The sequence below is a fragment of the Emys orbicularis genome, chromosome 3, assembly GCF_028017835.1.
Source record: "Emys orbicularis isolate rEmyOrb1 chromosome 3, rEmyOrb1.hap1, whole genome shotgun sequence".
Lineage (NCBI taxonomy): Eukaryota > Metazoa > Chordata > Testudines > Emydidae > Emys > Emys orbicularis.
Genome location: NC_088685.1, coordinates 215,929,418 through 215,950,397, shown reverse-complemented (window position 1 = coordinate 215,950,397; position 20,980 = coordinate 215,929,418).

Below are 20,980 nucleotides of genomic sequence, written 5' to 3'. Positions count from 1 at the left end.
CAGTGTGAATCATGTCAAATACTGCACAGAATGTGCTCAAATACTACAGGAAAGCTTTGTAAAAAACCTGCGTTGAGAGACGATAGTGGCAGTTCAATGTTGGTAAGCAGAGACACCTGTGCTTTCCAAACCCACCAGTATCCCAGGGTGACATCCTGGCCCTACTGAAGCCAATGAAAGTTTTGCTGTTGATTTCAATGCAGGATTTCACCCCTAAATTTGATCTCAGATAGCGCAAGGTAAGTTTGCATCTACATACTTGAGAAAACGTGTCACTAAGACAAGTGCATAATCTGCTGATAAAGGCTACAATCAGGATCTCCTTAAGGCTCCTCTGTAATAGGGAGTTTTGTTTATAAAGAACAAATAGCAGCTACCTCCTTCTCTCCCCAGTTGTTGGCCCTACACACGCCATCACTGGCAAAGCCAAAGTGACAGTGTATAATAGCTGAACCATAGCATGCTGTTCTCACAAAATGTTAGCAGGAAACACCCCAGCTCCTTCAGGCTGCACTTGGATTCTGGGTGGCAATTCAGACCCACCTCTGACTTATAAGACATGAACAGTATAAATCCCTTATTAGATACATAAACATTTTACTACACACAAGGGCTTAGCGAGACAGAAATATGGCATCAGTACACTCTCTTTCCAGAGCACAAGGAGGTAACCCTTGGCAACATTAGGGAACATGTCAGTGAATGACAAACTTCATTATGCAGCGTGGTTTACATGTACTTATTGCCCTTGCAGCTCCGGCTGGGGTTTCCAACAGTCCGTGTTTTAAGGGACATCCTTCATTTAAAGAAAAAGCTGCTTGTTTCATACTAAATTAGTACGGAACGCCTTTTATCCTGTATTTCGACCTGGCAGGTGGAGACGCAACGCCACTCAAGCCTGGCCCGGCCAATCCTTTGTCACATCTGTCCCGTATTTCTGAAATACAGTGTTGGAAACCCTAAAATCTACCGACTACTTCTATTGTGCAGTCAGCCTTCTGCTAGTTTAGAATACACTGTGTTGGCTCAATGATTGACTGAACAACTGTATCTATTCTAATCTGGCAAACTGATGTGCTAGGCAACTTCAAGATCCATGAGGATCCAAGGAGGTTTGCAGGTTGACTCAAGAGCTCCTGGCCACCATACAGAGATGGCAAGAGGTTTCTTTCACAACACAGAACTGGCTGTACACCTGAGGAGGCTGGGAGCTCCAGAAATGCTTCACAGAGGTTACACAAGGGGAAAAAAAAAAAAAACACCAAGGAAAGTTCCTGGAACGGATTACGTGATGATTACCTGCCCTGTTCACTCCCTCTGAGGCACCTGGCACTGGCCACTGTCAGAAGACAGGATACTGGACTAGATGGACCTTTGGCTGACCCAATAGGGCCCTACTTACGCCCTGTACCTGGTATAGTAATTTACACTAGTGCAGTGTGCAAAGGAGTGCAAAGCACTGCCAGATCAAAGTGGTAGGATTTTGCACCACTTTTCACTGATATAAATGACTGCACAAGGACCGGGCAATGAGTATTTAGGCTCCCAGGGTAGACAAGGCTTTATCTGTACGAGGAAGGTCAGTGGGCCTAACCCATCATGGCTCTGCACCTTATACAATCATTTACACCAGTGCAAAGTAGCGGGAAAACCCTACCATTCCGATCTGGCAGCATTTTAGACTGACGTAGATGACAAAGTGCAGGGCAATGGAGACTCATTTTGATGCACTAAGCTATATATTTTGAAAACAATCAACAGGGAAACTGTTGTGTTAAAATGTATACATAAAACGGTTCCTGTTTAGGACATTGTCTAAACTGAAAATAACCAATTAATATACTGATCCTACAAGTACTTACACTCATGCTTAACGCTGAGCGTGTGTACCATGTGTACCATTGGTAGGATTTAAAAACAAACCAAACAAACAAAACCCAACAACCCCCATAATGCTGCGAATTAACATCCTAGCAGTTGCATGTGCTGTAAAATTACACAAACCCGCAAAACACAGGTCACGCCTTAGGCTGCCCTGGCCCGGCTGCCATGACATGTTAACTGACGTTTAACTTCAGTGACATTCATCTCAAACCCAATCACGTCAGACCGATTAAAACACGGAGACGGAAGAGCGACGTCCCCGCCCGGCCCCGCCAGGGACAGTCTCACACCGATCCCGGGACATGATTAAACATGTGATTTCCCCAGCGGAGCTGGTTCCCGACTTTCACTCACGCGACGCAAAAGCCGCTTTCTCCCCTACCCAATAATTCCCGTTGGCTCATCGGCCCGCCCGCCCGAGCTCGGTCCGGGCGCGCCCGGCTGCCAGGGGCGCCACTGCCCGGCCCCGAGCTCCCCGCACCGCCCGGGCTCCGCACGGGCCCGGCCGGGCCCCCCGGGGACAGGGTCGGGACAAGTGTCCCCGAGCGCCCCGGGCCGCCGAGACCCAGCACAGCGGCTGGGATCAGCCAGGAACCCCCAATCCATGGCGGGGCCCCACCCGCTGACCCCGGCCCCACACCCCCCGCAGCGCTCACCGCGGCCGGCTCGCCCGCCTGCCCAGCGCGGGACTCCCCGGACACCGCCCGGCGCCGCGTCCCCAGCCTCCGCCCGGCGGCGAAGAGCCAGTGCGCAGGCGCGGCCGGAACCCGCCACCTGGCCCTGAGTCTCCGCCCACAGCTCCCTCAACCCCCCCAAATCCCTCTCATAGCCCCCCCTTGCCTCAGCCCCCCACAGCCTCCTCCAGCCCCCCACAACCCCCACTGCCTCAGCCCCCCACAGCAACCCCACAATCCCCTCTAGCCACCCCCACTGCCTCAGCCCCCCCTCATCACCCCCACTGCCTCAGCCCCTCTCCAGCCCCCACTGCCTCAGTCCCCCATTGCCTCAGCCCCTGTCACCCCCCCACACAGCCCCCTCAACCCCCCAAATCCCTCTCATAGCCCCCCCTTGCCTCAGCCCCCCCACAGCCCCCTCTAGCCACCCCCACTGCCTCAGCCCCCCCTTGCCTCAGCCCCCTCTACCCACCCCCACTGCCTCAGCCCCCCTCCAGCCCCCCATTGCCTCAGCCCCCCACAGCAACCCCACAACCCCCTCTAGCCACCCCCACTGCCTCAGTCCCCCTCAGCCTCCTCCTCCAGCCCCCCACTGCCTCAGCCCCCCTCACAGCCTCCGCTAGCCCCTCCACAACCCCCCCAGCCCCCTCTAGCCATCCCCACTGCCACAGCTCCCCTTCACAGCCTCCTCCATCCCCCCGCCCCCCCAGCCTCAGTCCCCCTCACAGCCTCCCAAGCTCCCCATAACTTATTGAGTCAGGAACCTACAATTGCAACACTGTGAAATTTCAGATTTAAATAGCTGAAATCATGAAATGTATGATTTTTAAAATCCTATGACCATGAAATTGACCAAAATGGACTGGAGTACTTGTGGCACCTTAGAGACTAACAAGTTTATTTGAGCATAAGCTTTCGTGGGCTGCAGCCCACTTCTTCAGATGCAGTGCGGGGCTGGAGGAGGCTGAGGGGGACTGAGGCAGTGGGAAATTGTGGGGGGGACTGGAAGAGGCTGTGAGAGGGCTGAGGCAGTGGGGATGGCTAGAGGGGGCTGTGGGGGGGTTGTGGAGGGGCTAGCAGAGGCTGTGAGAGGGCTGAGGCTGTGGGGTGATGGTGACAGGGGCTGAGGCAATGGGGGGCTGTAGCCCACGAAAGCTTATGCTCTAATAAATTTGTTAGTCTCTAAGGTGCCACAAGTACTCCTGTTCTTTTTGCGGATACAGATTAACATGGCTGCTACTCTGAAACCTGTCAAAATGGACTGTGACTTTAGTAGGGCCCTAGCAATGAGTCATGGGGCCTGTCCTCAATTGCCACAGGCTCTGTGTATTTGCAGTATTCCTTAAAGCCGCACCTGCTGGCATTGTTTTATAGTGAGAGAATTTCAGTTTTCAGTTTTTGAAAAAAGGTTCCATTTCTAGTCCTCCTGGTTGCAGAGAAAAGCTTGAGAACACAAAACAAGTGCCTGAAAAAGGCTAAAAAAAACACAAGGCAAATAAAAAAAACTCAACTTTTTTTAAAAACTCTCCTGATTTTTAAAAAGAACAGGAGTACTTGTGGCACCTTAGAGACTAACAAATTTATTAGAGCATAAGCTTTCGTGGGCTACAACCCACTTCTTCGGATGCATATAGAGTGAAACATATATAATATATAATATATGTTTCACTCTATATGCATCCGAAGAAGTGGGTTGTAGCCCACGAAAGCTTATGCTCTAATAAATTTGTTAGTCTCTAAGGTGCCACAAGTACTCCTGTTCTTTTTGCGGATGCAGACTAACACGGCTGCTACTCTGAAACCTGATCTTGTGATTTTGGGGATCTGGACTCATGATTGTTGAACATTTAGGGTTAGCAATGCTGTGTTTCCATGCTGGCTCTAGAATCCCAGTATCCCAGATATCCACAGCCAATTGGCATGCAGGGAACTTGCATAATTGGGGGGAAAAACCTGTGGTGTTATATACCAGTAGCTAGTTAGTGTCCTTGCATGCTAATAGGCTGAAGCTAGGCCATTTCAATGTGTTTGTATTTCATCAGTGGGCCAGATTCTGTGTGTTTTGTTGCTCTGTATATTGCGTACAATTTCAATATTTCTTTGGACTTTTTAAAATATAATTTTCAACCCTGGAAAATACTTGAAATTAAAAAAAAAAGGTGCTTAAGTGAAAGTAGCATTTAGGTGATCATGTGGCTTTGCTTGAAAGAGAGAGACTACAGAAAAAGTAAACCTTGTACACAGATGATAAAATGAGGATATAAGGAGGGTCAGAATGGAAATACCAACAGCCTTTTATGCTGGAGGAGAGAGAGACTCTGCTCAGTGGGATTGAGGAACATATCTCCCACAGGCTGCTTTGAAATTCCCAACCTAAAAGCGTATTCCCTACCACCCATATCACTGTTTTGATCCCTTGATTTTGAAGGTATGTCCTCTGATTGAGAGCATTGGAGACATGAGCACACACCACTAAGAAGGCCAGTTTTTATTAAGATTGCAAAGGCTTTTATTATTCTCCAATAAAACAAAACCAACCCAACCCCAGTTGATATTTAAATTTCAGCAACTCAGGTGTCAAAAGTTAAGCCACAGGGAGCAACTGCCCACCAATGATCTTATTTCTGTTTATTTGTTTTCTTTCAAGGTGGACAACAAATTGAAAAGGCCCAGCCAATGCTCAAGGTGTAGTGTGAGGACAAAAACCACAAAGGAACTCTAGAACCACTCCACACTAGGCGGCCCTGCCTTAGGTTACAAAAATAAATGAAATTAAACACCCAGCAGAACACAAAACTCTTCTCCACTCCTCACTGTGGGAGCTGGGTTCACCTTGCTGTGGAGTGACTCTTCTAATCCATGGGTGTCCCTAGTTCTATAGGAAACACCCTTGGGTGTCATGGCATCCCCAGAGGTGCCAACTATGGGGTGGACTTGTTCCCCACAGCAGCACTGATCTCATTGGTTGCCCACCCACGCAAGGAGTAATCACTTGTGTAAGATGATACGGACTAAATAAAACCGCTGATGTGAGATTAATCGCTGTACATTTGGAGGGAGATGATTCTCCCCGGCTCTCACTTCTCCTTAGCCAGCCATAGGTTTCCCTTGAAACCACAGTTCCCAAATATACAGAGACTGAGCGAAGCAGAAGAGGGTGTGTGTGTGTGTTCTAGGGAGCCAGGGAACTACCCTTCATCACCCCTGGGCTGATATGGCACAGAAAAGTGATCTAGTATTCCCTGACAATGTCTAAGGCCTGGTCTACACTACCCGCCTGAATCGGCGGGTAGAAATCGATCTCTTGGGGATCGACTTATCGCTTCTCGTCAGGACGCGACAATCGATCCCCGAATCGACGCGCTTACTCCACCAGCGGAGGTGGGAGTAAGCACCGTCGACTGGGAGCCGCGGCAGTCGATTTTGCCGCCGTCCTCACAACAGGGTAAGTCGGATCTGATACGTCGAATTCAGCTACGCGAATTTGCGTATCTTAAATCGACCCCCCCCTGTAGTGTAGATGTAGCCTAATATAGTTAAGCCAATAGGGGGCAGCATTTTACCAGAAACAGGCTTTCCCAGGCTGTCTCCCCCACCCCCAGTTCTTCCGCAATTAAATTTTTTTTTCTGATATTTGAAACATCTTGTGTATAATCATATTTACCAATCTGCATTTGTAATTCTAGTGATTTAATTGGGCTGCACTGTATATTATGGACTCCAAAATCACCTTCTGGTGTTGATTTCCTTTTCTATGTAAACTGTTAATTACATACAGGCAAACTAGATCCTGATTCTATTCTCGAAGATACATTCGTGTATCATCCAGGCCTAGTGAAAGTGTATTGAAATTTTGTAAAAAGATCATAAACTTGCTTTTAAGACACATGCGCGCTGAATATCACACAAACCCTTGAATTCCACAGTGATGCTGCCTAGAACAAGCTTTGCCTTCTCTACCTTGTGCAGTGAGGGCTAATAAATTTCGGGTATGACACCTGCCACCTTGGTAAGTGATTCTGCAGGTCAGATGGTGACGTATAGCGCCACACCTGAATGCATAGATTGATGCATAATGTACAGTGCACCTCAGTTAATGAGAACAGAATTTACTGGGAAATCTGGTTAGTTGGGATGGTTTCAAAGTAAACTGCCCCACTCATTCCAATGTTATCCAGTGGAAAGCACTGCTATTTAATTGGGACAGTAGGGCCTCCTAATTGGAATGGTCCATAACATTGGATGAACATCGTGATTAGAACTGATGCTGCTGCAAATTTCCTAAAGTCTGTCCCAGTCCCTGTCAAGTTTATGGTCTCTCCAGTGATGGCTAAATTGGCAAAAAAAAACATAATGTTCCTTTTAGAGGTAAAGGTGCTCCCCATTTGGTACCAAACCCCACAGCACACGGGGTCTGCATGGAAGTAGGCATGAAGAAAAGCCACCTGCCTGGGACAGGAGGCTGTTCTCTATATTGTCCTGATTAAGCGGCTTCTCCAGCGTGCGCATGCAGATGTGTGGTGCAGCTGACGGCCCACAGGCTGGATTCCGTCCAGCCCCAAATGCGTCTGACCCCAGAGCAGCAGCTGCCCAGAACGTGTGGCAACTGTCGAGCATTGCAGTGACATGCTGCACTTTTCTGAGGCCTGTTCTACAAAATGGCCTCCTCCACACTTATGTGCAAGGTCACATGCATGGAGGGCGCCATTTTGTAGAGCATGTATATCTGTACGTGACCTATGGAGGTGCCCGCAAACTAGCATCCAGCCCATGGCCTTTAAAAAGTTGGACCACCGACTACCTCCAGATCAGCAAAGCGTATAACTATGTGGATAGACCCATTGACTTTCATGAGACTTAAGTACCTGCTCAAGGGCTTTACTGAATTAGGACCTACATCATATTGAATGTTAGTAAGAGGGTCAAATATTTTATAGTCACTGCAGGCTGATGGGCTGCTTGAATCATCCATCTTAAAAAGGTCACACTTGGAAAAACTTGCAGAAAGTAAAGACTGTCAAATATAAAGGGGAATTATAAATACATTCTTAAAATGCACTGGGTTGTAGTTCACAATGCTTTTCATGGTTTAGGAAGGAATTTATTAGCTATTTTGAAACTCTGGTTTTAACTAAGTGATACACAGCAGCTCTAAATAGATTTTATAATCCTAATTTCCGCCTTTAACTTTAACTTTTATTACTCACATTCACATATCTTTACTAGTATCTAAAAAGTGTTTTTCATGGTAGTCATATGAAAGTGCCCGGTGCTTGCTTTTACAAGGCTTTTATCCTGTACACATTTGTGCATGTGCTTTACTTTAAGCATGTGAGTAATCCCATTGACTGTGCATGTCCTTAAAGACAAGTCAGTGGCATTACTCTCATGCTTAGCATTACAGGAATATTCATGTTTGCAGGGTTGGGGCCTAAGAGTACCGAGTCTAGGATACACTGCAAACACGATGCAGGCTACATCTCTTCTTGTAGCGAAGCACTTGGGTGAGCAAACGTAGGATACATGTTTAAAGGATGGATCTGTAATCAACTGCAGATTTTCACCACCAATGGTAAATGAAGAGAGGCAAAAAATCTTAGGTAAGATCTAGCTGAGAATTCGAATGGCGCGCAGTCTGCATGGATCATTTACTAACTGTTAGCTAATGCTATTGTAATAAACTCTATTGGGCCATATCCAAGTCTCAGGGTTAGGGAGTAGAGGGGCCCTAGGAAGCTCTGGGAGGTGAATCTCAGAGCTGAATTCTACCAAATGCTACTTGCAGAAAAGAGGGACTCAGAGGTGGCAGAGGAGACAAGGCTGCCTAGCCACATGGAAACCAGGGATCCATAGGGAAAGAGCTCCAACCCCATAAGAGTTACCCCTCTGTGGTACCCAGCTGGACCCCCTCCTTGAGAAACAGGACTGTTCTCTGCCCACTTGAACCCCTTTGCCTGCACTCTGATCCCCTATGCAGCGAGTTAATGCTGCTTTGGTCACCAGTGTTTCCACTGGCTTGAGAGGGAAATGCCAAAGAGAGCAGCAGCTCCCTGGCCTCGGGCCCAGTCAGCACCTGCTGCGACAGGTCACATGCTCATCCTGCAGAGGGGATTCCAAGGCTGAGGAGGAGCATGCAATAATTCTACGTCTGCACCCCCAGTGTCATAGGCTTCTACTGCCTGCCACCTGCAGAAGATGGAGTAGCGTCTGCTGTGACCCCTTACGTCAGTTTCCAGGCCAGTGGATCAGCAATTTCAGCAAATCCACGAGCCCTACACCTGGCCCACCGTCTACACCCTTCTAGGGTCCTGTGCAGAGAGCTGGTGCGGTGCACGGGCCTAGGGTGACCTGAGGGTTGTGGAGCCCCCTTTGCAGGCTCCAGTTGCATTTCCTCTGAGTGATGTAGAGGGGGGCAGGGTTTGTTCTAAGCCTGCACTTGGTGGTGTGGGTCAGTACCTTTACTGATTCCCCATTTACCTTTTTGCAGGAATAATCTGCACCCACCAAATGAACTGCGGGTACAAATCAGAGCACTTTGGGCATCTCTCCCCTACCTGTTCTGCATCCCCCGTGGCTGGAAGTGCACAGACCGAGATTTGGGCCTGTCACTGAACTGCATATACAAACTGCAACTGCGAGGGGCAAGCTGCCTTTTTAGGTATTGGGCCCGTCTTGCCCTCAGTAACTCTGACTTGCAGGCTGCATTTAACTATTGAGTCATAAGACAGGGCTGGAGCCATCACATAAAAGAAGAAACGTTCCCATAAATAATGTAACAAAAGGGTAAATATGTACAAAGCAGAAATTAAATAATACAGAAACTATTTCAACAGCTCAGATATGACTATTGCTAGGATTCACAAGGCCCTATTACATCCATACATCTTAGGTCTGGTTTTCAGAGCAGTGTGCCTAATTTGCATGTGTGGTTACTGTGCTCTTTCATGCAAATCAGGCAATTGCAGCCTAGTTAACTGGCCAGCTAACTGGACATTTACATGCCCAATTTCCTGATTTCCACATGCATCAATTGAACATGCAACTGTCAAGTTAGATGCTTAATCAGCCACATGTGCATGCAGTTACCCAATTTGCCTGCACAATTGAAGTGAGTGCGTGGTAATTAGCATGTGCAAGTTAGGCACACAGCTGCATGACTGTAGAAGAGTGTGCCTGACTGCACGCGTGCCATTTTGAATATCTGTTCTTTGATATCTCCATGAAACAATTCAATGTGATTAAAGAATAACCAGCGATGGTATTTTATTTAAATATATTGGGCTTGATTTGCAGTACCACCAAGCGCTCAAAGTTCCAGTTGACCTCAAGGAAAGCTCTGAGAGTCAGGCCCATTGTCCCCAAAGACCAGGGCCGGCTCCAGCCTTTTTGCCGCCCAAAGCGGCGAATAAGAAAAAAAAATACAAACCCGATTGAGCTGCCGCCGAAGAGGAAGAGAGGGAGTGAAGGACCCGCCGCCGAAGACCTGGGCCTGCCACCCCAACAACGGAGAGAGTGCCGCCCCTTTCTATTGGCCGCCCCAGGCACCTGCTTCCGTCGCTGGTGCCTGGCGCCGGCCCTGCCAAAGGCAAAACAAGTTTCTGTACAGAAAAGCAGCAGGCTCTGGAGAGTTAAATTGCAACTCCGATTCCATTCGAAGCCTAATTTTGGCCCCTCTATCTCTTTAAAAATGGACCAAGGAATAACAATTTTAGTGCTAAGCTCTGAAGAGAAATTACATTGCTAAAATGGGAAAACATGCTTCCCATACACTGGCACGTATCATCCACCCACAGACTGGGTCACTAGCGCAGAGGCAGCCTTTCTAGAGCTGACGTTATTTTTACAGTTAAGGTGCCCCCTTGATTTTAAGGTCTAACATAGATTTTTGTGAAGCAGCAAGATGCTGATGGTAGTAAATTGTATTTGCTCTAGTTATGAAGCAACCTGCGTTCACCGCGCCCCATCCTGCGTTCCTTGTTGACTCAGAGGGCTAGGTCCTCAGATGCTGTAAATGGATGTAGGTCCATTGACTTCAGGGCAGCTACACTGACTTGCACTAGCTCTGACTGGGTCTGGAATGCCTGTAGACTTCAATGGAGTGGGTGTACAATTCTCACCTAGTAGGAATGGTCCCACGGTGCTTTGTGATTGCTGCCTCAATTCTCTCTCTGTATCTCTTGTTGACAGTGTTTTTGGCTGTAGCAGTTACGGTGCTGCAAGATGAGGGGAAAGAAAAACAATCAAGGAAGGGCTAACAATGCAGGAGTTTGTTGTATTTTTCTTCCCCAGCTTTTGCAACCCAAAATGTAGAAATATTTTGAAACTTTGAAAATGCTGCCTCAGTTTGGTCTTCTGATGATCTAGAGTCTGAAGTTCTTCCCCATAAATTTATCATGACCTACATACTTGACCTATATTATGCATCTATTTGTTAAATAGGTTGCACTAATTAAAAACATGAGTGAGGATGGCTTAGCAATTTTATTTAGGTGTGAGTGTGTTGTCTGCAATGAAGGACATGATGATGACTTTCAGAAAAATCCGTATTTAACCTATGCGTTTGGATTAGCACAAGAAAACCAGGGCAGGTGGGGGAACCCCTGCCAGTCAGTCATCATTGCTTTTTTATGCAAAGACATTTGTAGGGCCCATAAACCCCTCTGTGTAAAGAAAGAAGGGCGTGATAGAGCCGATGCGGTAAGGTGTTGTGCTCCTTGACTCTCATGGCAGTGGATGGGAGCGGAGGGAGCTCAGCATCTGATCTACCTTACAGCATTTGGAGAGAATCTTAGCACATAACAATGAGCTTTGAACATGTTGGCATGATTGGGTTTATACGTCTGCCTCAATTGCTTCTTAAATATCTTCTCAGAGCAGTAGGAATTATTTTCTCCCCCACCACATGAATTAACTCCTCCACCTAGTAGATAATTAATTTCCTAATCAAAAGGGTAATCTTCTTGCAGTGAAACTCAGATTGGGTTTGAACAACTGTGATTCCATTGAGGTCAGTGGAATTGCACCTGTTTAGAGCAGGTAGGTTTCTGGCCCTTGATGTTCCAGGGCCCAATCCAGAGCCCACTGAAGTCAATGGAAAGACACCCCCCCCACACACCCATTGGCTTCCATGGACTTTGAGACAGGCCTTCAAACATTAAGTACACGTCTGCCACACTAAACCCTACAAGTCATGTAAATAACACCAATCATTTCCCATCCTACTGCAGGTCCCTGCCTCACACAGACAGGCTGCCCAAAATATACAATTAAAACAAAATCCAGACTCCTGTTTCATTTCCACTTCATCAGGAAATTCTGAACGTTCAGAAAGACACCATTTTCGAAAATTGCCAACAGTTTGGAAACATGCAGACATTTCCCCATTGATGTACGTATCCGTCTGTAGAATTACGCCACACTGCGTGTTATCTGTCATTACTTCTAGAAAATCATTTTAATTAAAAGTGGAGGGAGGAAGAAAAGAAAAGAAAAAATGAAAACTAAACAGCAGAGATTTCTAATCATTTCACTCGTTTAGGATTTGCCTCCTTGGGATTATACTAGAAATGAGTCTCCAGGTGCCGTAGAGAGGGACAGAGTCTGGAGCACGGGGCCTGGGGCAAGACCTGGGGCCTGAATCACAGCAAAGCCAGGCCAAGCTAGGAGCAAAACTCAGGCCCTGTCATAGAGCAGACGCTTGCTCACAACTTCACTGTCCAGTGCATGAATGTGGCAAAGGCATGGCTAGCGTTGCTAAAACACAGGCACTCCTAAGAAATACTCGGCACTGGGTGTTCATGGAAACACATTCTAGTGGGCTAGCACAGGTCCACTCCCAGCTAGAGTTCTCAAGTAACAGCACCAACACAATCTGGGGAGATGGTACAGGAGCACACGGATCCCCATAAAATAGGGATGGGATGACAGGATAATGAATGGGGATGTTTTGTTCGAACCAGCAGGTATAAGGTATAGCTCCTCTATGTGTAAAAGAGAACCCATCGGGGGGGGGGGGGGGGGAGAGGCACCTTTGTGCAGCCGAGGGGGGTGGGGGCAGCAGAGACTCCCACTGCCCACTGAGCTGGTCCCATTGGCGCAGGCATGCATGGGTTAACGTACCTGTAACCACAGAGCCAGGGCGCTAGGACCGTGTCGACAATAAACCCGGCCGAGTCTGTGGTCTGCGGAACCAGTGGCCTGTGCAGGGCTGGGACAGCGCACGGTGAGAAAACACACACGCCAGCTGACCGCACCAGTCAGCTGAAAATAGACATTCTTCAAGCCAATGTGATGACAAAAGTTATACCCAAGGAAACAGGACTCATTAGTGCTACTTGCTGTCTATTGCTTCCAAGCCATTTACCGGCTTTAGGGCTCTGCATGGACTTTAATGGGCTTCGTATCAAGCTTTTGTTGCTAGATGTTTTTATATAGATGCCATAGTTCTGTCGTCACCTTTGTATATACTGATGGGTGGGTGGGGGGGGAGGGGAGTGGTGGTTCTATTCTGATCAGTCCATGTTCATGTGAATAGCACTGCCAGGAACTGATTCTATTTAAAACTGATTCTAAGTTTCCAGTGGGATGTATTTATTCTGTTTGCACCCGTCTGGTATATGAATCAGTTTGCCTACATGCTTAGAGCACTGAAGAAGAGTTACATTGTAACAAGGCACTTTGAGAGGCAGTATGATCTAGTGAGTAGTGCCCTGGCCTGGCGCACAGGACACCTGGGTTCAAGTTCCAGTTATGCCAAGGTCAGCAAGCAGACAAGTCACTTCCCTCCCTAAGCCTCCATTTTGCCTTCTGTAAAATAGGGATAACACTGACCATCTTTGTAAAGCACTTTGAGATCTACTGATGCAAAGTGCTAGATACTATTAGAACTAGTTAAAAAAAAACTTGAATGAAAAGATTTTTAATTAAAAAGGCCTTTCAAAGATATATTGCATGACAAGTTGTCCCATAGATATAAGACGTATAAACATTATTGAAATCTGCTTTTTGGTACATGAAAGTTTATTGAAAGTGTATCAAAATAGCTATTGAAAATTTGTAATTAATTTTGATAATGCTCCAGTGCAGAGTGGTAGAGGCGAATTCCGCCCCCCTCCCCCAAAATAAATTCACAAGTACAGTATGATCATGTTTTTTCCTCTGTGAAAAAAACTATTTTCCCACAGAGTAAAATAGCAAAGTCCCTGGGTCAGCATTAAAGTTCGTAAACACATCTTAATGGCCCCTCTCAACCAGCCAGGGCTATGTAAGGAGCTGGAAATATTTAATTACAAATCTAAAGAAATTCAGATTCCTAAGGCATCTTTAAGCTTTGCAACCATTGCCTCTTTCATCCTGTGTCATAGAGCCTCCCGCAGAGTGATTTCTACAGGAGAGCAAGGTAACTCCTCCCCTGTTGTTTCAGGCAGTCAGATCGCCCTTTCTGGGGATTCTGGCAATGATTCCATGTTCAACTTTCCACTGGTCAGGAGGGGGTCTCTTTTTTCCAGACTTCATTGAACAGCTCTGTCAGTTTCATTAGGAGAGTGGTATCAAGAACTTTTAGCATTTCTGCAGTAATTTGATCATCTCTTGCCAAGTTATTTACCTTGCCTTGCCTTGCTTTGTTGGCTTTCTTAGGGCTAGTTGACACTTAACACGCTGCATGGGTGCCGCTGCAGTGCTTTAATGAAGACGTTGTAAGCCGATGGGAGAGAGCTCTCCCGTTGGGGTAGTTAATTCACCTCCCTGAACTATGTCAGCTGGAGAAGCTGTCCTGTTAACATTAGCGCTGTCTATACAGGGGGTAGGTTGGGATAACTATGTTGCCCAGGAGGGTGGATTTTTCACACCCCTGAGCATCGTAATTATACTGATACAGGTCTGTGGTGTAGACCAGACCTTACACGCCTTTGTCTTTTCCAAAAGTTTGTTGGCCTTGGCATTCAGATGTTTTCCTTTCAGTAGTTTTCTTTCCTCGCTGAGACACCGTGTCTTTCGGCTTGTCCAATTCTTGCTCTTTCTATGTTGATCTCCAACTGTGACTGCTGCACATTGTCTCCGAGCATGGCCCAAGGATGCAAAACTTGGAGAAGAACAGGCTGGATTCAGGCCCAAGAGATCCTATGTAGAGGAGATATTCAGACTGATGACCATCACAGAAGAACATATAGAATGGCAAGCTCCCTCTTCATCAACTTTCAAGCTTGTTTCTCTCACCAACAGAAGCTGGTCCGATAAAAGAAATTACCTCCCCCACCTTGGCTGTCTGAGGCCATGTCTACACAACAAACTTATGTTAACCTAACTTACATTGGCATACAGCCACTGCAGTTATTAAGTCACACGTGTGTGTGCACACTTGGCTCCTTGTGTCTGTGGTATGTGTCCTCACCAGGAGCACTTCTATTGACTGTATTGTCAGGGTGGGGCATTGTGGGAAGGCTCCTGAAGGCCAGTAACAGTTGACGTAAGCAATGCAATGTCTACACTGACACTGCGTCGACTTAATTACATCGACTCTGACTCTGGGCCGTTGGGGGAGATGGTGTCTCTATACTGTTGTACAGAGGCACTTATGTTGGCAGGAGCCAAATTTAAGTGAACACGCTTCCATGGCTGGGTCAATGCAAGGCAGCTTACATCGACCTAACAGTGTAGCATACACCAGGTCTGATTTTCCAAAGGCATTTGACAGCCTGCGCAGACAGACATTGTGGAATATTCTTCTGTCCTACGGCATCCCAGCTAAAATCATCATCGTCATCAAGGACACGTACAGAGGTGTGAAGTGCTCTGTGAGGGTGAACAACCAGACAACAGAGTGGTTCAGTGTGGACACTGGTGGAAAACAGGGCTGCATTTTATCTCCGTTGTTGTTCGGTGTTGGGGGAGATTGGATAATGAAGTGTATTAGCAACACAAACACTGGTATGACATAGGTAGGTGGCAAAGGCTTAGAATACCTAGCCTTTGCTGATGATGTTGCACTATTGAGCAACACCAGTGAAAAGTTAAAAAGACAGACAACTTGGCAAAACCCAGTAGGCCAAGCAGGGCTCAAAATTAGTTATGCTAAACAAACATCATTGAAACCCAGCTGTCAAGCAGTAGCATCACATTAGAAGGCAAAAATATCAAGAAAATAGAACAGTTCATCTACCTGGGCAGCACCACGTTCACCAAAGTGACATCAAGGATAGAAAAGGTATCCACAGAGTTTACTAAACTCAGCAACATATGGAAATCAAAGACACACAGCACCAGAACAAAACACAATTATCAATTAAAACAATCTCAGTGCTAACGTACAGCTGAGAGGTCGAGATCTACTAAAATGTTAGACAGAAAGCTAGACACCTTCAAAAGTAAGTGCTTGCGGAAGATTCTGGGCTTTGGTTGGAAAGACTTCATTACCAACTCAGAGATCCGAGAAAGCTCATTTCCACCAGCATCAGCAGGAAGCACTGGATATGTTTGGGCCATGCACTCTGGATGTCAACATACAGACCTCCCATGTGAAGCTGTCAAGTGGAAACCAACTGGTGGGAGGAAACAAGGGTGCCCAAGAGAAACCATCAGAAGAACCCTCAGCGGGGAGGGAAGAATAGTTGATCTCAGCACTGTGGAGCAAACGGAAGCAGCAGCAAGTGACAGAGGAATGGAAGAGACTGGTTTCCATCCTGTGTGCCAACATTGGTGGGGAAAGTATGTTTCAAAAAACACCGCCAGCTTGCGGGAGCTTTTATTTTGAAAAATTCCAAGAAGAGGGTAACTTCTTTGAAAGCTATAACACATTTCAGTCACACCAAACTTGTTTTGTTTCCACATTGGGAATAAGAACTGGGTTAAATAGAGTTCTGTGGGATGGTTCAGTTCCCAGTGCTGCCGCAGACTCTGTGACCCAGACCCTCAAAGGTATTTAGGCGCTTAACTTCCATTGAAATCAATAGGAGATAGGCTCCCAAGTACCTTTGGGAATCTGGGCCTGTGGGCCTTAGCTTGAGATCTGTAATAATAGTAACAAAACGTCCCATCACCAGCCATGTAAAATGTGTTTCTTGTCCCTATGCAGAGAACAACACGAGGCAGAAATATTTCTTGATTTGAAATCTGCTTTGTCTGTCTCAATGCCTTATACTCCAGGTCCAGTTACTGTCGCTTTAAGGCCTGTCAGTAGAGCTGGTTAACAATTTTCCGAGGCAACAACCACTGGAAAGTGATGCTTTGCTTTGACAGAATCAAAACGTTCTGAGGGAATGTGACAATTCCACCCAAACCTTTGATGGCAGCCAGGCAGGCAGGCCAGCTGCTGGGCTGCTGGACTTTGTGGGGTCCCCAGATCACCAGCCCATGCAGCACCCTGCTCCCTGAGTGACCAGGGAACCAGATGGCTGGCTCCCAGGCTGTTTGGGATCCACAGCTCCCTGGGATCCACAGCTCCCTGCTTCCTGGCTGATTACTTAGGAAGCTAGCTGGATGGTCAACCAGCTTCCCCGGCTCCCCATGGCACAGGGACTCTGCCTTCATTCATTTTTCCATGGGATTGCTGGAGTGATTATGTGTCTTCCTCCCGCCAACCACGTGCCAATGGATCAACGTACCTTCCGAGAGGTCTCCATTGGTCCTGCGCAGGGGTACATTGCTGTTGAGCTGCCTGGCTTCCCTCTCCCACTGTCCTGGTGGGGTTACCCAGGCACAAAGCTAGCACGTAGCGGAACCTGTTTGATCAAGCACATTAAACCTGGTTTTGCCTTCCACAGACAATGGTCATAGCCACTGTAGAGGGCAACCTGAAGAGAAGCAGCCGAAGGCAAAGGTGCAAATCTGATGGTGGTGTGACTTGGGCTGGGCATTCCCGTTCTGTACGAGGAGGACGGACTGAGCCGTGATGCAGCGCGGTGGGTTTGCTCCACAAAACCTTCATCTACTTAACCAGCCTTTGGGTCTTTTACTTTTAACACTCTTCTCCAATTAAGCTCTGACCTTCAATTAAGCTTTAAGGCATCAGACTTAAATAGCTGTCCACAGCTGCTGCAAACTGATTTATCCCTGATGCTGATCAGAGCTGCCAGACAAAACATCAGGGAGAAGCATTTGACTTTAATTTAGGGTTGGGTGTTTTTTTGTTTTGTTTTTGGAGTTGCATTTAAATTGTTTTGGTCAATTTAAATATCTGCACAAGCTTTGGCAGCCAGCAACATTTTTCTTCCCCTGGGCGAGGGCTTCTCCTCGCCCCTGAGAGTCCCACGCCCTGTCTCTGAGGGACCTTGCTTCTGGTGGAGGGGTTCATGGTAGAGCCAGCTCACCAACAATGATCCACGCTTGCCCTGCCTATCATGCGGATGTCTGTGTAGATCAGTAATAGATGCAGAGTCTTGCAATGGCGGTGATGAGAATGGTATGTAAGTGAGTTGGTCTGTCTGGGAGACAGTGAATGGCATGATTCTTTGATTCATGGATGATACTTAGTGCTTCAGATACTTTACAAGCCCCTTGATGCCTTGTAAAACAGAAAATTCAGATGGCTGGCTGGCCAGTTGTGTCCTGGGACAACTCTTGATGAATAGAATACACCGGAATGCTAGTCCATTCAGCTAATGCTCCATCAGTGTAGTGCAGCAAGAGCTTTCACCACTGTTTCCACACTTCCCGTGTGACCATGGGCAAGTCACCTCGGCCCAGCTCGGCAAAGGGATTTAGGCATCGCAGCATGGAACGTCTAAACGCCTGGGAAATCGCTGGATTCCCAGAGCCTGTGCAAGGAACGAGGAGAGAGAGGCGCCTTAGAATGCCACCCACAAAAGCCAGCACGCTGAGCGGGGAGCTGCCTAAGCCAGCCAACGAGAGAGGCTGACAAGAGGGCTGCATCTTCCCACTGCTCTCACAGAGTTAGGTGCCCAGCTCTGCTTGTGCTCCACAGCCAGACAAACACCCATCTTCCCCCCGGTCTGGCTCACGCTGTGGCTTAGGTGCCGAGGTAGATGTCCAAGCACCTGGGGGGAGGCAGCCGGGTGCATGCCCAGTGGCAGAAACATAGGCCCCTAGGGAACGTTTACACTGAATTGTGGGTGGTGTGTGTAACGCCCCCCACGCATTCACTGGCCCAGCGGGAGGTTTGTGAGTTTGCCTGGTGACTTTTTACACAGCTTTGGGAGATGGCCTGAGGTGCCTCAGTGCGCTCTGTGGCGTGTCTGTGGGCATAGGCGCCGACTCTGGAAAAAAACAGTGGGTGTTCGGCCCCCACCATCATCCCCACGGATCAGCGCCTCCCCCTCCCCTCTCAGTGCCTTCCACCTGCCAGCCCTGCCGATCAGCTCCTCCTCTGCACCTGCCCTATCCCAGCCAGATCGGCTCCCTTTCTGGAACGCTGGCCCCTTGCTCCAGGGATCTACCACAGCGGCTGGCTGCTCTCCCCAGGCACAGCCTGCCCCCAATCACTCCTCCCCGTCCTGTCCTCTGACAGATCTTTATAGGCCCCCCGGTGTAGGCCCCCTTTAATAAGCTCAGCTGGGCCCCCTGCTCTGACACGGGGTGCTGGGCCTGCTCTACTCATAGGCACCAGCTACCCTGTGACAGGTACCAACCGGCATGTGCCAAGGTACCAGAATCTGGCTGCAACCAATTAAATCCCATGGCACCCCACATGGTAGCTAAATGTTATGAGAATAGGTGGGGGGAAATTGAGAAAGGCCAAAGGCCAACCTCACGCAAGCCGAGTGGTAGTTTCTTCTTCAAGTAGCTCTGCTGAAATCAGTGGGGTGACTCTAGGAATAAAGCACAACTCAGGGTGAGTAAAGGTGGCAGAATTGGACCTTAAGGCCCAGATCTTCAAAGGTATTTAGGTTCCTTGGGTGTCACGGCATCCCCAGAGGTGCCAACTATGGGAGTTAGGAGAACATAAGAACGGCCATACTGGGTCAGACCGAAGGTCCATCTAGCCCTCATCTGTGCTAGAAGTTTCGCCCACTGGATGCCAAAATCCCAAACTGCTTCCCATGCTTTCCTGGTGCCCAGAGCCCCAACTGCCCCATCCTATCTGTCAAAACCTCTAGCTTCTCCCTGACAGCTGCACCCTACATCTTCCAGGGTGCAGCTGTCAGGGAGAAGCTAGAGGTTTTGTATTGTGAGTATTGTGAGTTAGCAATACAAAAATTTTGTATTGTGAGTTAGCAATACAAAAATCGGAAGCACACTGGAAAGTGGCAATTCTAGGGCAATGTAAAATTGAACTTAATATCAAAGTATATAACACAAGAAACTGACTTTATCATTCATTTCCTGTCTTCCAACAATGGCCAATGCCAGGTGCTTCAGGGGGAATGAACAGAACAGGGAATCATCAAGTGATCCATCCCCTGTCGTCCATTCCCAGCTTCTGGCAAACAGAGGCTAGGGACACCATTCCTGCCTATCCTGGCTAATAGCCATTGATGGACCTATCCTCCATGATCCTACATATCTTTGAGGATCTGGGCTTACATGACTTTCCCAAGGCCTCAGAGGGGGCTATCCATATTGGGGACTCATAGGCCTGAACTTCAAATCTCCAGATGCCTTGGTCGTGAAAGTACATTTACTGCCTTTGTGAGCACAATGCATTCAGCACCCTTTGTAGGAGTTTAGTTCTTCTTTCAAAGAACATCACAGCCCAGGGGGCAGGGAAAACAGCCAGCCTTCCCTTGCAAACGAAAACCGGGGTTTGGTGTGCAACTGGCACCGACTAGGCTGACCCGCTCCCGGAACACCACTTCATGTCTAGATTGTGCTCATGAATAACGTGAGTCTGAATTTACCAAGCCGGAGTGATCAGCCCCCTCCAGCCTTCTATTCATTACTCCAATTAACGATCAGTCGCCTGAAAAATGGGCCAATCTGTTTCTTGGGGCGCCGCATAGAAAATCCATGAGCCAAGCCAATTAGCATCCTGGCCCTCGCCGTCTAGGGAATTTAATTTAGTTTCTTGGTTGATCTAAGCACCAAAATATTGTTGTTTTGTTATGGGGCATATAATGTTTGTTAAATGAGTGGAATCCCCAAGGCCCATATGTTGTTGATAGTTCTGCGTCCTTCCAGGCCGTGAGGGGCAATAAGGCAAAACTGCTTTGTTCCACGCACATGGCTGCTGTATTCTCATGACAGCCCGCAGCAGCTGGACACAGGCAGAACAAACCTTTGCCACCCGGGGTGGGCGTGACAGCTTCCCTCCTAAATAGTTGCACACTTGAGCAAGCCTATTGTCTGGCCAGAAAGCATTTCAACTGCCCATTATCGGGCAGCCGCTGCACAAGAGATGCCGCCTCCATGGACGGACAACCTGTCTGCAGAGCATATTGTTTGGGGGCAATTAATTTGCAAATTGCCAGTTTGCAAATCCATGCATGAATTAGTTACATTACTCCCCAAGTGGCTTTATTTTTAATTAT